The sequence below is a fragment of the Podarcis pityusensis genome, assembly GCF_964106645.2.
Source record: "Podarcis pityusensis genome assembly, chromosome: 2".
Classification (NCBI taxonomy): Eukaryota; Metazoa; Chordata; class Lepidosauria; order Squamata; family Lacertidae; genus Podarcis; species Podarcis pityusensis.
In genome coordinates, this window is record NC_138029.1 from 47,407,230 (window position 1) to 47,430,401 (window position 23,172).

Here is a 23,172-nt window from a genome sequence, read left to right on the forward strand (position 1 = left end):
TCTTTCTTTGCAGGCCATTTTGTGACCGGACCCATAAGACTTGGGACCAGCTTTTATTAATAACATCTGCTGGGGGTAATGAGAAGTGCAGGAAGTTAATCTTTGTTGTGGCCGTGAGCCCAGTGCTGATCATGGTAAGGTGTCTGGTGAGGCATAACCCCAAGGTCTGAGCCTTGTCTTCTAGTGAGTAGGGAGGCCTTCCTTCCCAACCTACCTACTTACTGGGTTGGTGTGGTCAGGTAGCTTGGATATGGGATGTTATTGAGGCTAAGGCCACCGAACCCAGAGATACATGACCCTCACCTTCAAAGGTGCACTTTCCTTTCAGACAATGTGACCAATTAACCTATTTAACAACAGCCACTCCTACGTTCTTACTGGCCTTCAGCTTCCAGTGCAGAGGAGACATGCATACACAAAAGCTCCTGGCCAACTTGGCCAATTTGTGGACAGGCAAACAATTCCTACAAGGCCCCAAGCAGCTGTAATTCTGCACTGCAATGGAGGGTCGGCTGGTCAGATGCCCAAAAGGCCAAAGAGGATAAAGGAGGAATGACACGGGCTTACGAATCTCAGCTGGCTGCAGTAGTGCTCCTGAGCCATAGTGTTGGGTGGGTGGAGGAAGCTGAATTGTGGCTATATCCCTGCACAGAATGTAATGCATTGCCCTCTTCTAGTAAGCTAAAACATTTGTGGATTTTAGACTATGATGATTGCAGCTACTATAGTAACGTTCTTTCAAACTGAGAGTTTGTTTTCATCAACAGCTTGGTTGTGTAATTTTTCTGGGCACAAATAAGATTTCTTACCAAATTAATTTTTAAAGAAGATCCCTACAATTTATAAAATGTATAGATTCCACACATTGGTTTAAACAGATTCATATCCTGATTTAAATGTGCTGACTGATCATGATTTCAGGATCAAAAATAAAAAAAAAAAGCCCCAAACTTTCTTCAAGTTTTCTGATTCCAAGCTTGGAGCTTAACATTTGATTGCTCAGTAATCATATTTCTTCTGCACCTGATTTACTTGGAACATTTTGTAGATGGTCTTATACAAGAGAAGGTCATAGTTCATGCTGCAGGGCATATAAATGGTTCAAACTCCTGGAAAATTTATGGCCCTTGCTGCTTGTATTTCTATGTGATGTATAACTCAGTTCCTCAACAAATTTGGAGGATAATGATTGATCCATTCTTGGAACAGGGGTGAATGAAGTGGGGGTTGCAGGGCGCAGTGTTCCCTAACCCATTAACAAACATGTAGCCCTCCCTTTACAGATAATAAAAGCTGGGTCAGTAATATGTATCATGTTGGAACCAAATAAAGTTTACTCAAATTTCTTATTTGAGTGATTGTGATTCTGATTTAGGTTATTAATGCCATGATGTTAGTTTTGACACCTACATCACACTGACACTGTAGTTGCTTTGCTTTTATGTAGATGTCACTATCTTTAGCGATAGCTCAGTTGGCTAGTGTGGTGGCTGATAACACCAGTGTTGCAGGTTTGATCCCTGTACAGGACAGCATTAATACAATTCTGTGATTCATTTTGCTCTTACCTCACTTGTTTCCATTCCCTTGCCCTCACCATATGTCTATATGTCTGCCAATTTAAGCAAATCCTTCATGCATCTGATGAAGTGGTCTATGAAAGCTTATGCCGCAAGAAAATTGTTCTTTTTATTGCTTGAGTGCCACTTGGTGTTTTATATTTTGTCAATTCATCCTGAAGTCCCCAGTGCTACACCTCCCCACTGAGCCAAAAGAACCCCCAGTCTCCTGAAACATGTGTTGTTGTTTGTGGGAGGGAGAATCAGGGGAAAGTCCCCTATTGCGTTTTCTGCTGGTGGGAGTGGAAATCATGATATAAGCCTTGATAGATATCCACTCTTAGCCATACTATATCTGACCCATTGAAATCAATGTAACTACTCGGTATATGACTCATTCTGTATATGATTAATTATGTGTTTAGTTGTGTCTGTTATACATTAGTAGTGGTGTTCAACCCAGTGAAGCAATTTATAGGAAATAGTAGCTAAAGATTATCTTTCTAAATTCGTATTTATGGCATCCAACAAGAGTGAGATAAGGTATCTGTTTGTGGTAACAATTTGGAGCTCTGAATTGACAGGATGAAGAAGTGTATCCCATTCCTCATGACTATTCAGCTGACTAATTACCACAAATGTGATTGCTTCCAGAAATGCTTTAGTACCTCAGAACACTAGACTTTTAAGGCAAGATTATCAGCATGAGAATAAATGAGTTGGCAGGAGATAATATACCCTGAAAATAAGTGTTAAATGATTTATGCATCATTCATAGATGTGATGCTGCAGAGTGTTGAAAAGGTTTTCTTCTTCTGGCTTCTGAAAAATAAGGTTAGGAATATATATGAAAATATATAAATGTTAGATTAGTTAGGTAATGTGGGCTTGACATGAGTTGAAATTTGAATAATCTCTGATAGAATCTATAAGATCCCATTTGAGTTGGACAAAGTTAATCAGCATAGTTGTGCCAAATTTGCAGTATTAAATATTTGAAGAAATCAATTAAGAGAATTGGAATCTTTTCACACATTAGGGACTAAAATGCAATTCCACATTTGTAACATTTGAAGCAATTTTCATTATAATTTTTGGTACTTTAAAAATAGTTGTGAAAGTAGAAAGTAATTTCTTAAACCAGAAGAAAGAAAGAAAGAAAGAAAGAAAGAAAGAAAGAAAGAAAGAAAGAAAGCCTTGATGAGCTTAATGGATTATATCTGATATATTGTTTGTCCACTATAGAAGGCTTCTTGATCCAGCAGAGAGAGCAAGGCTATTTTCACCAATTTGCCCACCCTCCTTGAACCACCCCCTTGCTGTGTTATGAAGGTTCCTCCAACAGTCTGTAGAGGATTGGGTGATGGGGATTCAGGGATGAGGCTGACTATATGAAAAATGCCTTTCTTCCTCATTCTGTTGATGAAAGTCTGCTGAATAAAAACAAAAGTATTCAATCATTGGACATCAGTAGGCACAACTCAATGAGAAGAATAAAATTCATTTAAATCAGAAATGTAAAAGACAGACCTTTTTTTTTAGAAAGAAATACACAATTCACCTTCTAGGACATTTAGACTAATATAGGAAGCTGCCTTGTATCTTTGGTCCATTTAACGCAGTGTCATCTACTCTACCATCTGCTCTCCAGGATCTCAGGCAGATGGTGTACCTGCTACCTCCTTCTTTTAAAACTTGCCTTTGGCATGTAAAGTACATGACCTACAACAGAGAGAGAAAGAGAGATCTCCATTGAATCTCTACACATCTCACCATTTGCCAGCTTTAGATATAAAGAACCAATAAAAGGATCATTCCAGATGTACACAGTAGTAATGTTGGAGGACATATTGCTGTCTTATTGCTTAATATAACTTGGGTTTGCTAGATGAACATTTGAGTCAGAGAATCAGAGAACTGAGTTAGAAGGGACTTTAGGATCATCTAGTCCAGCAGTTCTCAACCTGTGGATCCCCAGATGTTATTGGACTACAACTCCCATCATCCCTGAGCTCTGGCCTTGCTAGCTAGGGTTGATGGGAGTTATAGTTCAACAACATCTGGGACCCACAGATTGAGAAAGGCTGATGTAGGGACTTCCGGGTCAGCGGCATCGGTGAATGGCAGAGTTCCTCCGTTCGGAGGAACGGGCTCCGTGGAAACTGGGTCTTCCCACCGCGGCCAAGGTGGGGACCCGCTAGAAATCCCAGGCGGAGGAAGCCTGGGAACGTGGGGTTCGGCAGGGCACCAGGAGCTCCCCCCTACTCGCAGGGAATCCCATTTAGGGGCTCCGGAGCGAAGTGGGGTGAGAAGCGCGGTGCTGCGAACTGACTGCTACTTTCACGGAGTGAAGCCGCACAGCCATTGCCGGAGAGCGCTGACTTTTTCCTGTGGACAGTTGGATTTAAAACAAGTACCCGTGAGTAAAAACGGAAAATTGGATCAAGAAATTTCTTAATTTGGCAACGAAGCAAGAAGGTTCAAAACAGGAAGTCTGCCTTCCGTTTTTTGTATATAGACTAAAGCAAAAACTTTGTAAGCTAAAGCCTGGAAAGCTGTAAAAAAAGTCTAAATTTCCTTCATTTAGAATTACTGAAACCCCCTTGGAAGCAGGAGAAAAGGGGGGGAACCCTAGCAGGAGAGGGAGTGAAGAAGGATAAGTTTCCACCGTCTCTAACCTGGGAACGGGGTGTCAGAGACAGAAACTGTTGGAGAGGTTCATTGACTGTCAATGGAATATTTTGACAGATAGCTAAAGAAGAGAAACAAGCTGATTCCAATGTTGCCTTTTGCATCTTAAAGAAACAAAATATCTGAAAAACGAAAGTAATTTTCCTTTGTTGGACTTGCCTAAAAAAAAATGGATACAAATAGAAATTGCCTCCTCTAGAGGGAGCTTGTCAAATTGTTGCTGCAGTACATTTGAGGGCTCAACAGACGTGAGATTAAGACCGTGGGAACAGGCTTTTCTGACCTTGACTAAAGATGAGTTGGAAAGAAGAATGGGTGCTTGCCTTATGCAAGACAAGTGCCCTGCTGGAACAGATGCATGAGAAGATGGACTTGATGAATGAGAAAATGGATTTGACTGTTGCAGTTAATAACTGTGGGCAAACAGGGAATATTGATACAGAAATTATCCAGGGACCAACTCATGAATCTGTACTGACTGGGCAAGTGCAGAAGATAATGGAGGAGGACGCGGTTGCACCCCAAATAATACAAATGGAGAGTCCCGAGGCCCTACAGGAGTATGAGCCGCTGTCATTGAAGATTGAAGTTGGGGTAGGCCAGGGGGCATCTGGAGTTGAGGAGGTTCCCAACGTTGGAGAGACCTTGGAATATGTTTTTAAATACTTTTTGGACTATATTGAGGATTGTGGGGAGTGGGACTGTGGGGAATGGGTGGGTTTGATGAAGGGAGATGGAGACAATTTTGGCTTGGAATCCCCCAGAGGCCTACCCCTCAATGAGAAAGGAAAGAAACTAAGAAAGAGACCAACAAAAGACAAGGAAAAGGGCAAGTATAAACAAGAAGAAGAAGAATTGCAGAAGGGACATGGAAGAGACTTAAGGGCCTCGGACATAAGGCTTCCAGGTTGATGGACTAGATGGAATGGACAGTAAGGACTGACACGATCCGAGACCAGGAAGAAGGGACGTTGGATGAAGATTGGAAGAAAATTTATAAAGAAAATTTTCTATTTGGGGAATTGGCTAAAAATTAATGAATATTAGGGAAAATGTTGGAATGAAACTATATGACTTTAGCAGAAATGATATCAGGAGTAATGTATATTTGATAACTAAGATTCAAGCTTTAAGGTGTTTTAGGGTAAGATAAGGTTAAATTAATTAAGGTAATGTGAATAATAGAATACAGGGAAAGATGGAAAGGATTGGTTGAGTTAATTATTAGATTAAATTAGGTTAGGATAATTTTTTTAACAAAAATTGAGAAAGATGGAAAGAATTTGCTGAAATAACTAATTAAACTAGAATACAAAAAGGGAGGTGTGAGGAAGTCAATGAAACAAGCAAATGGAAGTTTTAGATACGTAATTTGGGATTTGTGTTGTCTTCTTTTTTCTTTTTATCTTTTTGTTGTATTGTTCTACTGGTTTTTGTGTTTTTTCTTTTTTTTTGTCTATTATAGTGTTGTTTTTTAATGTTTTTTCTTCTTCTTATAATTCTGAAAACTACTAATAAATATTATTATTTTTTTGAAAAAGAGAAAGGCTGATCTAGTCCAACCCTCTACAGTGCAAGAATATGCAGCTATTCCATACGGGGAATGAACCTGCAACCTTGGTGTCATCAGCACTACACTCTAACCATCTGAGCTATCTATCTCAACCAGGTTCTTTGACTTCAGGTGGATCTGAATAAGGAAACAGACTTGGTAATTGCTTTTGTGTGACAATTCCAATTGCCAGAGGTTGGACTTGGGGGTTCCTTCACACTCTACAGTTCTAGGATTCTAAGATTCATTTCTCTCTAGAAGCTGACAGAAGGTAGTAAATGTTCCAGAAAACAATTTTTCTATATAGATTACAATTACCCATGCCTTCCCAAACAAGTAAGAATTTAGGCTCAAACACTGGTAAGACTTACAGAATCATAGAGTTGAAAGGCACCCCAAGTGTCATCTAATCCAAACCCCAGCAACCCGGGAATCTCTACATGTAGTCTCCCATCTAATTTTAAACTCTACCAGATGCTGCTTAGCTTTGTAAATGTGCTAGCAGTTTTATTGGTGCACCACTAGGAGGTTCTATGAGATGGTGAATTAGCTAAACAAAAATAAAACAATAATAACCCTTATATTTTGGGCCCCTAATATTAAGTACTGCAACCTAAATGAAGCACCTGAGTTAAGTAGGATTCCCAGTCTAATTAGTTGCTTCTAACTTTAGTTTGTATTTTTAAATGCAAATTAATTTAATTGAAAACTAGAAGAAATAAGTCCAGTTAGTATCTCTCTTCATAACCAGCAACACTCCAATTCATAATACTCAGACTTGCTCATGGACAGCCCTTGAGTTTAAAAAAACAGATTCACAAGCATTTGCGTAAAAGTGAATCATGAATAAATTCAGGGAAATTGCAATCTACTCACGGACATTGTGTATACAGGAAAAAAAGAAGCAGAGTTTGTTGAATAAATTATTCACTGTGAATTATTTGCTTAGCTCTAATGATGGGCTTATCATGCAGTTTAATATTTGGAATTAGCATCAGGACAGCATATTCCAGTCACATCACTTCTTCTTTCACCTGTGTATTTTTTAATTCATTGACTCCTTTATTGTTTTTATATGCTATCCAGTGGGTCAATCCATATGCAAAATTGTCCGCAACAGTTCTGAGCATACTCAGAAGTGTGATTTTAACTTCTGCAGCCAGCCTACCTCCCTGCCTGTGAGCTGGGATACTCTCCCAGTCTGCATGTCTGTCTGGGAACAAAGGCTCCCACCTGCCATTCATTTCTCTCTCTCTCTCTTCAGAATGGGAGCCTATGCCATTTGGATTTTGCAAGCATTCATAAGGAGTGATAACAAAACCAATAAGGCTTTTGAGATGAAGAGGTGATGTTCCTATACAGTGGTACCTCGGGTTAAGAACTTAATTTGTTCCGGAGGGCCGTTCTTAACCTGAAACTGTTCTTAACCTGAGGTACTACTTTAGCTAATGGGGCCTCCTGCTGCCGTCATGCCACCGCCACACAATTTCTGTTCTCATCCTGAAGCAAAGTTCTTAACGGTACTATTTCTGGGTTAGCGGAGTCTGTAACCTGAAGCGTCTGTAACCTGAAGTCTGTAACCCGAGGTACCACAGTATTAGAGTTCCAAAGTATTTCCCATTCATCATAGCCATTTATATTTCTTTTATTTATAAAAAATGTTTGGGTATCACCGTTTCATAAAAAAGCAAAGCAGTTTACAACCACACATTTACAGAACAAAAACCTGGGGGGGGGGAATTAATATTGGAGATCATCAGCTATCTATTGCAGAAAGATCTTAATTGCCTGCATAAGCTTGGCAGCATTAAAGTTTTTGGTAGACGATCTTGATGATCAAGCTGGGATATAAAGATTCAGGTGATACCTGGGACCTAAGTTGTTCAGGTCTTTGTAAATTAATACAAGGACCTGAACCAGGCTCAATAGTGGATGGACTGCCAGTGCAGATGTTCTCAGCCATGTGCCCTCACCAGCAGTCTGGCCAACAGAGCTTCCAATCCAAGCCCAAGGACAGCCTCTCACTGAGAACATTACAGGAATCCAGCCTCAAGGCTACCAGCACATTGACTACAGTGGTCTGGCTCTCCCTGTCCAGGAATGGCCCTAGCTGGCGAATCAGACAGAGGTAGTAAAATGCGTTTTTAGGACACTTGAGCCTCTCATGACGGAGATGTATTCAGGAGTAACCCCAATCTCCGTCACTGCTCCTTCAGAGTGAGTGTGACCTTAGCTATAAAGGGTAACTTGCCTATCTCCTGAACGTATATAGGAACCACCTACCCAAAGAGCCTCTGTCTTTCATAATACTTAACAACAACCAGCCCTGGCAATTTAGCTCAAGGGTGGATGAGTTGTGCACAGTGAGACAGTGTGAATACTGAGTTAATGAAAGCCATCTACTGCAAGTTCAGGGAAGAGATATTTGAACTAGGAATTGGTTTGCTATTGCTTCTGCTAGCAGCATTTTTCAGACATCAAATCAGTGTGAAATGGGGTGGGGGACACACACATTTAATCCAAACAGCTATGGAAATAGTTGCATCCAAGGTGGAACTATTACCACACACAAAAATCTTCTTTCCAAAAAATTCCAGGAGGATAGTTCCAGAAAGTTTGGTAACTAACTAGAACAGTGTGGGAGGTGGTATGATGATTTTGCAGGGGCAACTGGCAAGAATTGCCTGCCCTCCCTTTTTCTTCCAGCAGTGGTTCCCAATCTTTTTTTGGCCATGTCCACCTAAGCATCTCTAAAATCCTGACACGCCCCCCCCCCATGACATATAATAATTATTATTCAAAAAGTGAACTCCTATTCACGTGGAGGAAGGCTAAATGCCATTAACTGTTAATAAACCCATTCTCAAATTGCCCCCCTTAAAAATCAAATTGCCCCCCTGTGGGGGGTGTGACCCATGTTAAGAACCATGGCTTAGTGGATCTCAGTTTCTAGGGACATTTTTGGACACATCCCAGCATGTTTAGAAGAGCAGACATCAATGTGAGAAGCACAATTATTTTTTAGAAATCATCTCAGGACAAATATTGCCCCCTCAAAATGCATTCTGTCTTCTTAGTGCTCTTTCCCCCTCCCCAGTGTTACCTATGGATCGAAAGCAGTGGCAAACGGATTACTCAGTAACTAACATTTAACAGAAGCTGGGCTGCAACATTTTCTACCAGCTGAAGCTTACAACAGCATTGTCTAACGTGGATTGAACAAAAGTATTATATTATTTAAAATGATGCATCCTTGTGAAGATGCTCATTATAAGCAATGCGTATATAACAATATAACTAGAAGTGTATGTTTGCGAGGTGTCTCAAGGACGGTAGTAGAATTAACCAAAAATATTGCAGTTACAAAGTGAGCACGTTGCCTCGGTTTAAGCAGAGCAGCAAAAACATCAATGTAGAAAACCAAACGTTTCCCTCCACAGTCTTTGATTGCTTAAGGGTTTTCGACTACTGTTTCCAAGCCTTTGCTGATACCTGTAAGGCACTGTGATCCTTACAAAATATCCTACACTATTTGAGGTTCATGACACAACATCACTCAGTGTTGGATGGGTGGGTGGGTGGGTGGATTGATTCTGGGTCACAAGCATCTATCAAAAAAAGGGAACAACTCAGATAAAGAGCTAAAGTGGATATGATAGGTTACTGAAAAGGTTATCATGAATACATGAATTATTTTCTTTCTGGCTTTCTTTTCTGACTTGAAAAGAAGGCTAATTTGAAATCTTGACATTTCCCTTGGATGCAAGCTTCATATCCACTTCCAGCTGCAAAAGGTTTTTGCAAAACTAGGCTTGGCCCTGCCATCTTAAGTTTATATAAGGTGCAAGGTACTCAGGGCTGTTGCCGGGAACCTGGTGAAGGACTGTTTTATATATGTGATCGATAAGAGCTGATGCAAACATAACACCAAACACTGCTATTCCCTACAGGGCCTGGAGAGGTCTCTGTTTCCTGAACACATTTATACCTGCATAAGCAGCATATTAAATGCAAGTGTGCAGGCATATGCAGTGTTTCAACAGCAGGTTGGCAGTGTTTATGAAGGTTCACAAGCATGCTCTTGATATATTCAAAGATTATTAAATCCATGCATTTAAAAGTAAGTCATTGTGCTTGTTTTATTTCTTACCCTTATAATAACTAGCACCAATGTATATCAAAGTGGCATGATGGTATGTGGTGTCCCCCCCCCCCTTTGGGTTTTTCACATTTGAAGCAAAAGGATTGCTTGCTTAGGCATAAACATGGGGCCTTTTAATTGTTCTTAAGAATAATGACTCAGGCCAAACTAGATACATGGGGCAATCAGAAGCACAGTCCTGCTCTACTCATTGATAAAGCAAGGGTAGTGAAAGTTGTTCATTACGTAAACAGGAGCCCAAGAGGAAAGAGAGATAAATCCAGCCTTGTCCACAGGGGCGAACAAAGGTGTCGTGACACCCTGGGCATCGCTATGTAGGGCGCATGTGTGGTGTCGCTGCATACAATGCATGCACCGTACGTAGCAGTGCCGCACATGCGCTGTACATAGCAGTTTGCGGGCGCTGCCGCACCATTGCTGTACGGACGGTGCCGGGATCCTCTGCTCATGAACGGAGGATCCTCCACATGCAGCTGCAGCGGCACGATGGCTGCTTGTGCCACCGTGAGCCCCCACGGGGTGCCTCCTTGTCACCCCCGCAGACATGGCACTGCAGACAGGTGGAAAGGGTTTTTAGTCTAATACAATTTGGTCCACATCAAGCAAAATACCACATTGCTTTTCTTTGGTGTCAAGGACATTAAGCTGCAGCCTTGTATAGGTGCTCACCTTCATCTTATGAGGAGGGCAAGTAGGGCCACATTCACTGGCTGTGCCCCCTTTTCTTGCAACCCCATTGCCCAGCCCTGCTGCCTTCCATGCATCAAATGGAGAAGGCCTGAAATGTGGGGCCTGTTCTGTGCATGTAGACTCCCCATATGATTTACAACAGGGATGGGGAGCATCAGGCCCAGAGCCAAAATGCTTCTTTATCTGCCCCTTGGAACTCGTTGCGTGGCGAGTTCCCGCCTCCCTCGTGGAAATAAAGACACAGGACACCAGTATTTTAGGTTAATGGACAAAATTAGACCACAACTTTATTGATTACAGGAATTGAGCAGTATTGGCTTAGGCATTGGTCCTATTGATTAACCGGTTTCAGCCTGATTGCTAGAAGACCGGCAAGGGTTAACTACCAGTAGGGGGAGTCCTGCTGAGGCACGTCAACTAGGAGATCCCCCGGGGTCACTGCTCAGGGGGTGTGCCTTAGGCCCACACCTCCATAGGCTTCGGACAGGGCAACGCCCCCTGGAATCCTTTACCGGACTACCCTTCGATATGGGGGAAGGTGATGGCGCTTCCTCCCCCCCACTCATCTGCATAACAATACCCTTACCAATGCCTAACCACCAATGCCGAGGAAGTTGTGATGATTTGCTACGAGGTAGGTGAAAAACCAAATGGCTGGTGCCAATTTGCCAGGTGGAAAAAAATTCCTACCAGGCCCCTTGACGGTGACCAACCGAAGTCAGTGGCCCCTGTTTCACACCTCACGTGTTTTTGCCTGGCTGGAATCTGTCCTGGACCTCTGATAATGCTTCTTGCTTGCCAGGACCTTCCAGCACCCCCAGAAGGTGTCCGGGCTAAAAGAGGTTCCCCACCCCTTATTTAGAATACTGATTGTGCCGGGATCTCAATCACATGGGGAGCATTAATGTGTAGAGTGGGTTCCCCACTTGAGATCTACCCCACCCAGGTCATGGAAGATGGCAAGCCTGGGCAACATCATCTCTTCCCATCAGATGATTGTACTTCTCTGAGGGATAGAATTGACCAAGTAGGTCTACCCTGTATCTTAAAAGTGCTTCAGGGATTCTTGTAAATAAGCATGAACCAAGTAGGTTAAGCACCAACAAAGGAAGATGGAGGTCCTATAATTTAACCACTGTGTAGAAGAGAGAATTTGGGTGACCTTATGGTGAAATGAGAGAAGCTGGAGCTGGTCACATCCTATGTTCTCTAGATTTGTTACAGCACCCTGTGTTCCTTTAATAAAATAATACTTTATAAATTGACCTTTCCTGCTTTCAATGACCAGCATCTATACTTGAGGTTTTAAAATCAACCTTTTTGGAAGCACTACTTTTCCATACAACATATTTAAAGGCATATGATACGCTCTTTTCAGGCATATTTTGATTTTAAAATAAACCTGAACTTGAATTTTCCTGTGTTTTTACATTTTGACTTATTTTATATAGAATTAACATTTAACTTAAATGTTCTGAATAGTACAATAAAAAGATATACTTTTCACCACTGAATTAACTTCACTGACACCAACTGCAGAAAGCAAAATGGCGGTGTGGTGGGGGAGAGAGAATTAAAATAAAATGTACTTGCTGCATTAACAGCTTTACACAGGAGGGGTTTTAAAAGTTATTTTTCAGGATAAGTGGGTTAAAATTAAATGTCAAATATAATTTGGTTTAAGGAGTTTGAAAGATATGATTGTCCTTAGAGAAATTCTGAAGTCTCAGGTCTCCTTGCCAAATGGATATTTGCATAATAGTGAGGTGTGGGGTTATAGATCACTCTGTGGCAGCATGCCAGACCATAAACAGCTTGGTAAAGCTGCTAAAAAAAAAAAATTCCATCGGATCCACATTAATCATAGCAAGAAATTGAAATCTTATTTAAAATATGATGTGCATTGACATCTCTTGCCCCCCCTTTTTTTTACTTTATTAAGCAAGTAAAGAATTCGGAAACATATAGATCTTTTCATTTCTTTGGGTTTCACACAAATGCGGAAACTGAATGTTGACATATATTTATGTGCGTTCTTGCACACCTTACACTTTGTTAAATGCTTTTGAGCATCAGCCTTATAAAAACGGGATGTCTGAAGCAATTCTATCAATCCACAGTTGTGAAAATCTTCCAGTCAACAGCTGAAGGGGGAGGGGACAGATTAAAAATTAGTGGTTGGGGCCTTTGAAAATATTATATACTCACATTTTGGTTAAAGTGAAACAAGCTCCACATTACCACCTGGTTCCTTGCTTCTCCTGTATAAATTATTACGCCTTCTTACAATATATATAATATATTGGAGAGTGACTGAGGAAAAGGCAATTTATAGTTCAATGACAAACTGCATTGTGTGAGAAAAGTACTGCGGACCTGTTTTAAAATAGCAGGCCAGCGTGCACCTAGCTGGCTTTCTTTTATATCCTGTGGATTTTCTACACGGTTGGATAGATGCACTGGCAGCATGCTATGCATCCCAAAACATTTACCAATTGTTGGTCTCAAGGCTTTGCCTACACTGAGTGGGATTTTGTCAACGGTAACCTTGAGGGCAGGTGTCAAAAAACTGGTTGGAGAGATTTTCCCTTTATTGATCCTCTCCAATTCCACATATACTGGCAAAAATGAAGGAGATTTGTGGTCAAATACAGAACTTGCCGTATCACCCATACTGCAGAAATGAGGACTTAGGATTTTTATGTGGTGTATAGCAACCTGCTGTGCAGTTTATGTACTACAATATCACAGTGTGCTTAGATGCCTTTGTATGCACAGATTATGGTCCCTATTCAGAGAAGACAGACACACTCAGTGGGGAGTCGCATTGCAACCTGCTTTTGGAATTACCTCTAATTTTGAGGGGAGGGGGAAGCATCTGGCAGTGTCACGTAGAAGTGATGCTAAAGCATGGCCAGTATACGTGAATCAGTATGTAGATATTATTGTATCACAATATTATGATTGTTGTAACCCAAAACCATTTATTTCCTCTTGGGCACACCCTCACTTATATCTGTGCTCTGCTCTAGAGACTGCTTATGGGAATCTGAGTTCTGCTGCATTCACGGGACTCATTTGTTCCCATGAGCCTCCACTGAGCAAATGTCAATTGGATTTTCCGTGGATTGAAGTTTGCTCTGCTTCAGCACTACATAGCAAGTTTTCCTGGGGGAAGGGGTGGGAGAAGTGGAAAACTGTGCTTTCTAGACATGGGGCAAGCAGAAGTCTGGATGAGCCCTTAGTCTTGATTGCTTTCATGAATGGCTCTTTTCTTTTCTTTTCTTTTCTTTTCTTTTCTTTTCTTTTCTTTTCTTTTCTTTCTAATTCCGATGAAAAACGGTTGTATCCAGGGGTATAACATCAGTGGAATGAAGAGGGAAGTAATTTCCACCTGTACCTTTTCTCCTTACAGCTCCTCACACCCTCTCCAAATCTGCTTCAGAGGGTTGGGGAACACTTCTGAGAAGATGGAGGAGGCAGGTATGGACATAGCTGTCAACCTTCCCTTTTTTTGCGGGAAATTCCCTTATTCCAGCGCCATTTCCAGCTGCTTCCCGCTGCTATCCCGGATTGTTAGATATCCCATAGACTGACCCTGGGACAAGTGAGGCTGCTGATCCCTTATTTTCGAGGCTGCTGATCCCTTATTTTCAAATCTGAAAGTTGATAGCTATGAAATCTGAAAGTTGATAGCTAGAGGGGAAGGTTGGAAATTGCTCTTCCCTTGTTGATCTGCTAACAGAAGTCTTGCTGTCAGCTAAGCAATAGTAATGGACACACATACACAATTACTTTATATATCTTTGTATTTTAAAGAGCATTTTGGCAACTACATGATTCTGTTTGTTTCAGTTTCATACCATTGTGTAAGCTAAGAACGCTACACACTACATTGTTGTAGTCTATCCATTTTGCTCCTGAGAAAATCACTAGCATTGGACTTGACAGAAACAAGCGTGCTAAGAACTCCTTCCTTGTTTCTGGAGCTGTGAGTTAATATATAGCTCAGGCTGAATTTATAGCACTGGGTGGTTAATAACTAGGAAGTCACTGCTGCCCAGATTTAACTGTAAAGAAGTTAGCTTACTTATTGCTTTAACCGCAGCAAGCTGATATTAAATCTCATAATACTCACAGGCAGTTTGAATGCGTTATTGAGCAGAAGCAGTACAGATGGGGTATGTATGCAGCAACCTGAAGCCAATTCATAATACTTGCCAAGAAAGTTCAGTAATAAGGGCATGGTGGTTGATTTGATATCGTTTGGATAATACTCTCTTGTGTTTTAATGACAGTTCTTGAAACATTGTGCATATTTGAGCTATATTTAAAACGTTGTTAATCCTTTCCAAAAAGTCATCATGAAAAGGGCTATTTGCAAGGGGTTCTTAAAATAGGTTTAAACTTTTGACTATAAAATTCTGAAAAAATGAAGTATTTGGAATGAGGTGAACACACTGCTTTATTTATTATTACTGCCTTAAGCATAAGTTTCAGGATATGCCAGTAAGTGGCATATGACATATCCAAATGCTATTTTAAAATAATCTGCTTCAAGAATTCTAAGTTTTGAAAAACTTTAGTTTGCCTAAGCTTGTGGGTTATTGGCAGGGCTTGTTTTCAGCCGGAACTCACCGGAAATCAGTTCCGGTGCCTCTCAGGTGGGTGCCATTGCCATTACAGTGGTACCTCGAGTTAAGAACTTAATTCGTTCTGGAGGCCCGTTCTTAACCTGAAGCACCACTTTAGCTAATGGGGCCTCCTGCTTCCGCCATGCCGCCAGAGCACAATTTATGTTCTCATCCTGAAGCAAAGTTCTTAACCCGAGGTACTATTTCTGGGTTAGCGGAGTCTGTAACCTGAAGCGTATGTAACCCGAGGTACCACTGTATAAGAGAACAAAGGAGGTGAATTCCAGCACCTCTTTTTCTAGAAAAAGACCACTGGTTATTGGAGATAGCTAAAGATGGAGGGCACAAGGAGAAGGGGACGACAGAGGACGAGATGGTTGGATAGTGTTCTCGAAGCTACCAGCATGAGTTTGACCAAACTGCGGGAGGCAGTGGAAGACAGAACTGCCTGGCGTGCTCTGGTCCATGGGGTCACGAAGAGTTGGACATGACTAAACGACTAAACAACAACAAACTAAATCATCTATTGGAACTCTTCCTTTAAATATTAGGAGGGCTGGTGTGGTTTGCCCTTACACTCCATGCCTGCTTTCATCATTACCATATAGCTACGGGATTGGTGAGTTGGTCTGGATAGGAATCCCTTCCAGACCTGTGATTCTGTATTAGAATCTCAAAGAAGAACCTGCTGAACTAGCCTTGTCACCCTAGGAAAGAGAACAATAGGCTGAGTTTTTTTGAGTGTGTGGTTTTTGGGTAAACTGGAACCTGTGGAGAGAGGGTCTTGCCTTCTTGGTGTGCTGGATCCAAAGCTTTAGCTTTTGTGGGCTTACAAAACAAAACAAAACAAAACAAAACAAAACAAAACAAAACAAAACAAAACAACCCAACACCTAATAAGAAAGCAATATCCTGAAGTGTTAATATTATGAGTCCTTCCATTCTGTTCTCAGGGTGTAAATAAATGTAAACGAAACAATATATCCTAAAAACACCATAGTCCCTGTTGCCCTGTTGGAGGTGGCTGCTACCCAGGTAGTGTTGACTCATGACTGGGCCTTTTCAGTGGTATTGCACATTCGTGGAACCAGCCCCGCCCCCCCGCCCCCCGGTGGGATGTGCCTGTCTTTGTCATTGTTGATTTTCCGAAGAAATTTAAGAACATTTCTGTATTCCTACACTTTTGATGGCTGAAAGATACTGGTCACAGCAACTTTGAAATTAGCAACTGTGAGGACATGTTTAAATGCTTCCTTGTGTTCTACATCTTTATAAATTGTTTTGAAATTTTTATATTATTTTAATTTGCATTGTTTTATCTTTCTGATGTTTGCCACCTTGGACAGCTTTGGGACAAAGGGTAGGATATAATTATTTTAATGAAATAAATCTAAACTCAGGAACCTACCATTTATGGATACACATCAAGTAAGGATCATCTCAGGGTGTAATTGGCTGACATGGTTGTGAGAATGGGTGGTGAATAAGAGAATAAAGGAGGCCACTTTGCAACATTTGAGATGCACCACTGAATTCAGGAGAGGCTGCTTGGATCTGGGGAGCATCAAGAAAGAAGCCATGTTCCAGTATTTTGCAATGCCAAAATGTAGGTGAAGGCATTCAAAGCAGTCTTAAACACAATGTTAAGTTTCAGCTCAGTCATCCTTAGTACTTCCTAGAAATCACTCAGCATCTGAGGCTGGCATCTGATGGACTATAGGATCTGTTAGATCTCTTTTTCAGAGAGTTGTGAAAGAGATCTGCCCTCAGAGAGGGAGATCTGTCATTGGATGCCTTCCCAGTGAGACTGTGGGGGCAGGTGGAGAGAGGAAGGATCTACATCCCATCCATTATCCTAATATTTCTCCTGAATGAGGAAGAAACATTGCCAGTCCTGGAATTGGCTTAATTAGTCCCCCGCCCCCAGTGTCTACGGGAGGGGAAAGGGGTTTAAGAGAGAGAGAATACTTGTATGTGGAACTGAAAATAAAAGAGGGAAAAGGTAGTCCATCTGCCTTGGGTATTAGGGTTGCCATACATCTGGGAATTCCCGAACATGTCCTCTTTGGGGGGTCCTACATACCCATCGGGGGGGGTGAAATTTTACATTTTAAAGCAAATGTCCTGGATTTGGGGTTGTTGGGTTTGTGTGTGTGTGTGTGTGTGTGTGTGTGTGTCCGTGCACGGATGGTTCTGGCTCTGGTGTGGGTGGTTCTGCCTTGGCGGCAGTGGAGGAGTTATTGTATGATTGCCCTAAAAAAACTCAACAACTTTTTCTGTCCAGATTTTATCTCTTGAAATATGGGAACCCTCCTCCCTCCAGCATTTTGGATTTCTCTGCCCATGAATTTGGCTTCATGCACTTGATGGTGCAATGGTTTTGAAGCTGCGTTTTTTGTTTTTTGAATGAATGAATATCCTTAGCCCAGAAATCCATTGTAAGAAAAATGAAGCTGGGGGAACGCTGCTGCATGTTTAAGTAACAGGACCCATTTGCCCACTTCCTCTGTCACAGGTGGCTGTTTGGCAAGGACATGCCATTTAAGAATTCTAGGCTAGGGGATGCCTTTGGGCTGTGAACTTTTTCCCCCCTCCTCCTTCTTTTAATTGCTCCCAGAAGCCTGTAGAGTTACTCCTTCACCAGAAAAGAAAAGAAGAAAAGATAGAAAAAAGAATTACATGTTTTTAAAAAAGCACATCCAATTAAGTGCGACTTGCAGTGTTAAGCAGACAGCATTGTTAAAAAAAAGTCACAACAGACTTGTGAAAACATGTTTCTTCAGTATTAATTATGCAATGATGGAAGACACTGGATGTTACATACATCTTGTCTTAGCTCTAAATTAAATGCACATACATGCTTTTTCAAGGGAAGCTGTTGTTATTTAACTTGCTTTTGGCACACGATAACATTGGTAACTCATACGTATGTGTCTTTTTTGCTGCTAAACCATGAACATCTAACTGCCATACCATCACAACATTTTATTTTTATTTTTTTTTTTAAAGCAATTTATTAAGTTTTACAATAAAAATAAACATGATAAACAATGTAACATTGATCTTAACATATTTTCACATTTTCTTTAGACTTCCTCACATCTCCCGCTCCCATTTTCATCGTTAAAACATTTTGTCAGCAATTTATCATCTTATTTAAATTCTTATATCCCTTCTATATTTCCTAATCTTATAATTCTCAGAAGAAGCTAAATTTCACAGTCTTACTTATTTTCTTAAAAACTTCTAAATTTAGTGGTGCTCAGTTATTTTGATCTAGCATCTTATTTAACATTCACTCAAATTGCAATACTTTTGTAAATAGTTCTTAAATTTCTTCCAGTCCTCCTCAATCCTCTCTTCTCCCAGGTCACGGATTCTGCCGGTCATTTCAGCCAGTTCCATGTAGTCTATCAGTTGTATCTGCCATTCTTCCAGTGTGGGTAGATCTTGAGTTTTCCAATGTTTTGCGAGAAGTATCCTTGCTGCTGTTGTTGCATACATAAAAAATGTCTGGTCCTTCTTTGCCACCCCTTGGCCGACAATACCCAAAAGGAAAGCCTCTGGTTTCTTAGTGAAGGTATATTTAAATACCTTTTTCAGTTCATTATAAATCATTTCCCAGAACGCCTTCACTTTAGGGCAAGTCCACCAGAGGTGGAAGAACGTTCCCTCGCACTCTTTGCATTTCCAACACTTATTATCAGACAGGTGGTAAATTTTAGCAAGTTTGACTGGGGTCATATACCATCTATAAATCATTTTCATTACATTTTCTTTCAGGGCGTTACATGCAGTAAATTTCAATCCATTACTCCACAACCTCTCCCAGTCCTCAAACATGATATTATGCCCAATGTCCTGTGCCCACCTTATCATAGCCGATTTAACCGTTTCGTCTTGTGTATTCCATTTCAACAGCAAGTTATACATCCTTGAAAGTACCTTAATCTTTGGTTCTAACAATTCTGTTTCTAATTTCGATTTCTCCACCTGGAACCCTAGTTTCTTATCATTTTTAAAAACTTCTTTAATCTGAGCGTAATGTAACCAATCTCGCACTTTGTCTTTCATTTTCTCCAGACTCTGCAATTTCCAATTGTCTCCATCCTTTTCTAGTATTTCCCAATATTTTGGCCATTTAGCCTCCATATTGGGTCTTTTTCGGGCCTTGGCTTCCAAAGGTGAAAGCCACCTTGGTGTTTTATTTTCCAGCAAGTCTTTATATTTTGTCCAGACATTAAACAATGATTTTCTGACAATATGGTTCTTAAAGGCCTTATTTGCTTTAACCTTGTCATACCATAAATATGCATGCCATCCAAAGGTATTGTTGAACCCTTCCAAATCTAACACATCAGTGTCTTCAAGAAGTAGCCAGTCTTTTAGCCAGCAGAACGCTGCGGCTTCATAATACAACTTTAAGTCTGGCAGGGCAAAGCCCCCTCTTTGTTTTGCATCGGTTAATATCTTAAACTTAATTCTGGGCTTTTTGCCCTGCCAGACAAACTTAGAAATGTCTCTCTGCCACTTCTGAAAGCACTCCGTTTTGTCCAAAACCTGAAGTGTTTGAAATAAGAACAACATCCTTGGCAATACATTCATCTTGATAGCAGCAATTCGGCCTAACAAAGAAAGTTTCAATTTTGACCAACTATCTAAGTCTCTCTTAATTTCTGTCCAACATTTTTCATAATTGTCCTTAAATAGACTTAGATTTTTTGCTGTTATGTTTACCCCTAGGTATTTTACTTTTTTAACCACATTAAGTTCCGTCTCATTCTGAAACCGTTCTGACTCTGTATTAGTCAAGTTTTTCCCCAAAACCTTAGTTTTCTGTTTATTTAATTTAAATCCAGCCACCCGACCAAAGTCATTAATCAATTGTAATACTCTTTTCGTACTGGGCTCTGGCTTCTGCAAGGTCAAAACCAGGTCATCTGCGAAAGCTTTTAATTTATATTGTTTCTGACCGACCTGAATTCCTTCCACCAACCGATCCCTTCTAATCATGTTCAATAGCACTTCCAGAACCGAAATAAATAACAAAGGGGAGATAGGGCAACCTTGTCGTGTCCCTTTTTCAATTTTAAACTCTTCTGTAACCACATTGTTAACTATCAGTTTAGCTTTCTGTTCTGAATATATCGCCTCAATCCCATTCTCAAAACCCCGTCCCACTCCCATCTCTTTCAAATTTCCCATCATAAATTTCCAGGAGATATTGTCAAAGGCCTTCTCCGCATCTATAAAAATTAAAACTGCTTTTGTATTTATGTCTGTTTGCAAAAGTTCCAAAATGTCAATAATGTTCCTTGTATTAGCAAACAGATGTCTTCCTGGGAGAAAGCCAGCCTGGTCCTTATGAATTACTTCATTTAAAACTTTCTTAAATCTATTTGCCAAAATGTCTGCAAATATTTTGTAATCCACATTTAAAAGAGAGATGGGACGGTAGTTCTTAAGTTGTGTCTTTTCAGCTTCCGACTTTGGTATTAATGTGATAAACGCTTCCTTCCACGACTCCGGTGCCCTCCTCCCCTCCATAATTTCATTGCTGACCTCCATCAAAGGTTGTATCAAATAGTCTTTCAATGTCTTATAGTACTTGGAGGTCAGCCCATCTGGTCCTGGAGATTTGCCAAGTTGCATGTTCTGGATAGCTTGTTCGATCTCCTGTCGTGTTATTTTAGAATTCAGGGTTGTCCTATTTTCTTGTGACAATTTAGATAGTCCGTTTTTTGCCAAAAATTGTTTAATCTCAACCTCATCTTGTGGCCCTTGGGTGTATAGTTTTTTGAAGTATCTCTGGAAACACTTTCTAATGTCCACTGGATTCTGGATGTTTTTTCCATCAACCTCTAAGTTTGTAACAGTATTTAATCTTTGTCTTCTCTTCAACTGCCAAGCTAGCAGTTTTCCACATTTATTCGCCGACTCAAACGTTTTTTGTTTCATTAATTTAACCTTCCATTCAATTTCCTGATTTATCAATTTAGAATATTGTGTTTGATAAAGTTTAATTTCTCTCAGAGTTGGCTGTGACTTCGGATTCACTCTTAATTTCTTCTCTAATTCTTTTATTTTATCCAAAATCTTATCTTTTTTCTCATTTTGTGTTCTTTTCTTCACTGCATTCTGTTGTATCAAGAATCCCCTCATTACAGCTTTGCTTGCGTCCCAGATTATTCTTTTTTCCACCATATTATTCATGTTTATCTCAAAATAGTCCTTCAAAACTTTTTGGGCCTTCTTGGTAATTTCCTGATCTCTAAACAAATTGTCATTCATCTTCCATCTGAAGGATCCAGTTGGTAATAGTGTCATATCCATCTTTACTGCATTATGGTCGGAGCAGGTCTTTGGGCAGATTTCCACTTTTCTAACCTTAGGCGCCAGGCCTCTAGAAATCCATATTTGGTTGATTCTTGTCCAGGTCAGTTGGGCTTCAGAAAAGAATGTTCCCTCTCTTCCTAGTGGGTTCTTTGTCCTCCAAATGTCAATCAAATCCATATTGTCAATCATTTCAAAAAAGGTTTTAGGTAGTCTGCCGTCTTTTGTAACATTTTGACTTTGTGACTTGTCCATGTTAGTTGATACGACCCCATTCATATCTCCCATCATTATGATGTTGTTGTAGTCTAGATAGTCCAGCATTGTCTCCTGCAGCTTCTTGTAAAATTCCGATTTCCCTTCATTAGGTGCATAAATTCCTAATATCAGCAGTTTCTCTCCTTGATATTGTATCTCAATAGCCAAAATTCTTCCATGTTCATCTTTAAACAGGAATTTAGGTGACAGGCTCTCTTTTGCATATATCACCACGCCTCTCTTCTTAACTTTGTCCGAAGATACAAATTCCTGGCCCAATCTTTTATTTATTAACACTTTTCTATGGAGCCTCGTCACATGTGTTTCTTGTAAACAAATAATGTCCAATTGTTCTTTTTTTAATATATGAAATATTTTCTTCCTTTTTTCCGGAATGTTACAACCATTAATATTCCAGCTCAACAGTTGCAGAGACATCCTGAACTATCTGGTTATTTTTCAAGGGGTGGTATCTTCTCAGGGTCTTCAGGTTCCACAGATGCTGATGTTGGTACTGGCGTTGCCTCAGGCCCAGAAGGTAGTTCAATTCTTTTTTGAAGGTCCTCTCCGTATGTAGACAGAAATTTGTCTCTCTCTTCAAGTGTTCTCACTTTGACCTTTCTCCCTCTAAAGGTAAAAGATAATCCTTGGGGAAATTCCCACCTGAATGGAATTGCGTTGCTCCTTAGTAGTTTAACAAGTTCAGAATAGGCGGCTCTAAGATCAAGCAGTAGTCTTGGGATATCTTTATAAATTTCAATTCTTCTATCCAACACCTCCAGTGATTTTACAAAGTGTAGTCCCAAAATCTTATCCCTTTCCTCCTTTGATCTCAATGTTATCAAACAGTCTCTGGGCCTCTCCTTCTTTATAAATCTTCCAAGTCTGAAAGCTGACACAATTTTAAAGTCCTTTTCTTCCAAGTTCCAGAACTTGGAGAATTCTTTGGTCAAAAACTCAGTTAGATGTCCTTCTTCTGCCTCTTGTAGTGATCTAATCCTTAAGTTGATCTCACGGTTTCGCAGTTCTATCATCGAGAGATAAATCTGGTGTTCCCCGACTTGTTTAGTGAGTGGTCTTACCTCTTGCTCTAAATTTTCAAATCTTTGTCTGGTGTCCTCAGTCAATTTCCGATTTTCTGCTGAGGCCTCCGTTAACTGTCCAATTGCTTGTGCATTCTGTACCACTTGTGTGGTTAATTTATTTAGACATTCTGTGTTTTTATCAATCTTTGCTGATTGGGCATCTGCTTTCTTGTCCAAAGCTTCCAATTTTTCAAAAATTTTGTCTAGT

At 40.4% G+C, this 23,172-nt stretch overlaps 1 long non-coding RNA gene across 1 annotated transcript in view; it reads right to left on the bottom strand.

Annotated features, from left to right (window-relative positions):
- Positions 1-2,901: 2,901 nt before the first annotated feature.
- Positions 2,902-23,172, bottom strand: part of LOC308471376 — a 152,622-nt gene continuing 132,351 nt past the window's right edge. The window contains exon 3 of the long non-coding RNA XR_013982932.1: positions 2,902-2,992. This is a non-coding gene — a long non-coding RNA (uncharacterized lncRNA). The remainder of the gene's footprint in view (positions 2,993-23,172) is intronic.